Genomic DNA, 3,848 nt, shown 5'->3' with positions numbered 1-3,848 from the left:
CATGTCAACTTGAGGTAGACAGGACAGGTTGGTGAAAGAAGAATGAACTTCGCAGAATCAGGCTATGGATAAGTAAAAGCAGTCCTGCTTTTACAGCAACTCTTTCCTCGTCACCACTTCAGCCAAAGTGGGTAAAATGCCCCTGGACAGGTCCCCCTCATGAACCTGGCAGCCAGAGCGCCACTTAGAACTTCTGGGAAGGAACAAGTCTCTGCCACAGACTTGGCTCTAATTAATTTTTGGGTTTAAGGATGAGACCTCTGCCACAGGCCTAGTACTTGAAAGTTTGAACGGTAGAGCGAATCCTCCCAATATATCTTTTTGGGGTCACCGACTGACAGTCTGAATACAACCTGTCAGTGTCCGGTCACCCAGATCCCCAATGGTTCGTTCAAGCCCTATTGGATCACCTGCCTCCGGGTTCTCCTCAGACCGATCCCCCACCGAACAGCACCCAGCTTGGGATCTTCTTAATAAAGATGGGGGATCCAGTAAGTCACTGGGCCCCCCTTTGTAGCATCAGTTGCTCCGGGCCTTAGGAGCCCAGAGTCAGGAACTCCGCGTAACACATTCGCCCCGGCCTGGTAGGCCATAACGCCGGGGCTCGTTATGTGCGCACACCCTAAAGGTGGGTGCCGCACCTGGAACCAGGAACCCGCGAAGAACCCCAAACCAATGGCCTCCGCCACAGAAATACCCCTCCCCAGCATGCACAGCGAGGTCCAACTCCTCTCATTGGCTGCTGGGAAGAAGTGGCTCCGCCTGGACCCCTCTGGCGCCATCTGCCGTCCAGAGATGAAACTGCCTCCCTGGACGCACAGACTGACCCACAGGACAATCCAGGATTGGCGACAGCCAAATTTAACAAATCAATGAATGAGACCAAGTAACTCTCTCATTCCCCACTAAATTTAGTATAGCACCTGTACTGAAAAGTACACAGGCGCTACATATATATATATATAAATAATATTTATATTAAGACACTGCCTGAAGTGTATTAGATATAGTACACCACAGAATGCACTGTAGATTTAGGCTACACTGGATGCAGACTATATATATATATTAGACTGACTGTAATATATATATATATATATATACATATATATATATATATATATCAAATACACTGCTACTAACTGAATAACCTGCCTGCTTAACCGCTTAAGGATCGCTGCATGCACTTTTACGTCAACAGAATGGGACGGACAGGCAAATGGGCGTACAGGCACGTCCCCTTTAATTTGCCGCTGTGTGGTTGTGCGCTCCTTAGGACACACTTAACCCCTTCAGTGCCCCCTACGGGTTAACCCCTTCACTGACTGTCATTTTTACAGTAATCTGTGCATTTTCATAGCACAAATCACTGTAAAAATGACAATGGTCCCAAAATAGTGTCAAAAGTGTCTGATGTGTCCGCCATAATGTTGCAGTCATGATAAAAATCACCATTATCAGTAAAAAAAAATATATTAATAAAAATGCCATAAAACTATCCCCTATTTTGTATACGCTTTTTGCGATTTTCTTTTTACCAAAAATATGTAGAAGAATACATATCAGCCTAAACTGAGGAAAAAAAAAATTTTTTCTTTATATTTTTGGGGGATATTTATTATAGCAAAAAGTAAAAAGTATTGACTTTTGTTCAAAATTGTCGCTCTATTTTTGTTTATAGCGCAAAAAATTAAAACCACAGAGGTGATCAAATACCACCAAAAGAAAGTGGGGAATTTGTGGGGAAAAAATGACATACATTTTGTTTGGGAGCTACGTTGCACGACCGCGCAATTGTCAGTTAAAGCGACGCAGTGCCGAACACTACACAGGGTCACCATGTAGGCAGCCTTATATAGTGTGGGGAGTGGACTTCGTCCCCCTGAGCCATGATTGGCCAAAGGCACACCCTGCCTTTGGCCGATTATGGCTCTCTTAGCAGAGTACGCAGTGATTGGCCAAAGCATGTAGGTCAGGTGCATGCTTTGGCCAATCAGCATACAGCAATGCACTGTGATCTCGCAGTGCATTATGGGGCATTCCGCGGCACTCAAATTTTCCGCGAACGCCTCATAATGTTCGTTCTTCAGCGAACAGGCGAACACCCGATGTTTGAGTCGAACTTATGTTTGACCCGAACATCGAGCCCATCCCTACTTATTACTAATTCTCCATTCTCTGAACTAACAGACTGACTTGAGACTACAGGGCCAGATTCACGTACCTGCGGCGCAGCGTAACGTAACCCTTTTACGTTACACCGCCGCAAGTTTTCAGTCTAAGTGCCCGATCCACAAAGCACTTACCTGGAAACTTGCGGCGGTGTATCGTAAACACGTCCGGCGCAAGGCGGCCCAATTCAAATGGGGCGGGTACCATTTAAATTAGGCGCGCTCCCGCGCCGGACGTACTGCGCATGCTCCGGTCGCAAGTTTCCTGACGTGCTTTGCGCAAAATTACGACGCGCCGACGTGTTGAGAATCGCGACGTGCGTAACGTACTTACGCCGGGAAAACAAAAAAATTCAAAAGCGACGCGAGAAAGACGGTCATACTTTAACATGGTGGAGTAATTTTACACCATGTTAATAGCAGCCCTATCTTTGCGACGGGAATCCAAAACTTGCGACGACGTAACGACGGGAAAAACCTTTGTGTATCGCTGTAACTGCTAATTTGCATACCCGACGCTGGTTTACGACGCAAACTCCCCCGAGCGGCAGCCGAAGTATTGCATCCTAGGATCCGACGGTGTAATTCAATTACACCTGTCGGATCTTAGGGCTAGCTATGCATAATTGATTCTATGAATCAGTCGCATAGTTAGAACGGCTCTAAAACAGAGATACGACGGCGTATCAGGAGATACGCCGTCGTATCTTTTTTGTGAATCTGGCCCACAGTGACCAATGGTAACTCTTTTCTGTGAATACCAGAAGTTCAGGGAAGTAGCACGAGATTACAGAGCAAGAGCCAGCCTCATCAAAAACTGTAACTGCTGGGCAAGAATTTTAAAAAATGAGTTTACTGGGAAATATTTATTTTATTGTGCTCAATGTGAAAAGGGTTTGATAGTACTTAAATACTGAAGCTTGAGCAGTTGTAGGCAGATGAGTTAGTATTTTTCTTTTTGCCAAGCATCTTCCCCAGCAGAGGAGCTTGCATGCTGATGAGCCTCCTCCGTGGTGCACACAGCTTATGGACAGATGGCACCTACACAGAGAGGGGCTCTTCTTCCAGTTTGGGACTTTCCTTCATTCACATATCAGAAGATGTGAGGAAGGCTATCTCTCCAGTGTTGTATCCCTCTCCATGAATAGAAATGGCCAGGTGGTGCAATGACTTCGTGTTCTACAATGATAATACAGAGACCCCTACAGTAAACCCATTCTAATTGCTAATGCACAACAAGCCGCTCATCTGTACTGCAGAAAGCAGCTTTGTTCCTCGTTAAACGGACTCGTGTAATCACATTAGCAACAGGAATGTGTGTGCAAATCATTGCTTTCTTCCTTTCTTTCTTCCATTCTTTCTCTCTCTCTCTCTCTCTCTCTCTCTCTCTCTCTCTCTCTCTCTCTCTCTCTCTCTCTCTCTCTCTCTCTCTTTCTCTTTTCTTATCTCTCTCTTTTTTTTTTCTTTCTTCATTTCTTTCTCTCTCTCTCTCTTTCTTTCTCTTTTCTTATCTCTCTCTTTCTTTCTTTCTTTCTTCCTTCCTTTCTTTCTCTCTCTCTCTCTCTCTCTCTCTCTCTCTCTCTCTCTTTTCTTATCTCTCTCTTTTTCTTTCTTCCTTTCTCTCTCTCTCTCTCTCTCTCTCTCTCTCTCTCTCTCTCTCTCTCTCTATATATATAT

Source organism: Rana temporaria, chromosome 4 (assembly GCF_905171775.1).
Source record: "Rana temporaria chromosome 4, aRanTem1.1, whole genome shotgun sequence".
NCBI lineage: Eukaryota > Metazoa > Chordata > Amphibia > Anura > Ranidae > Rana > Rana temporaria.
The sequence above is the reverse complement of the archived record's forward strand: the minus strand, read 5'-3'. Positions refer to the sequence as shown.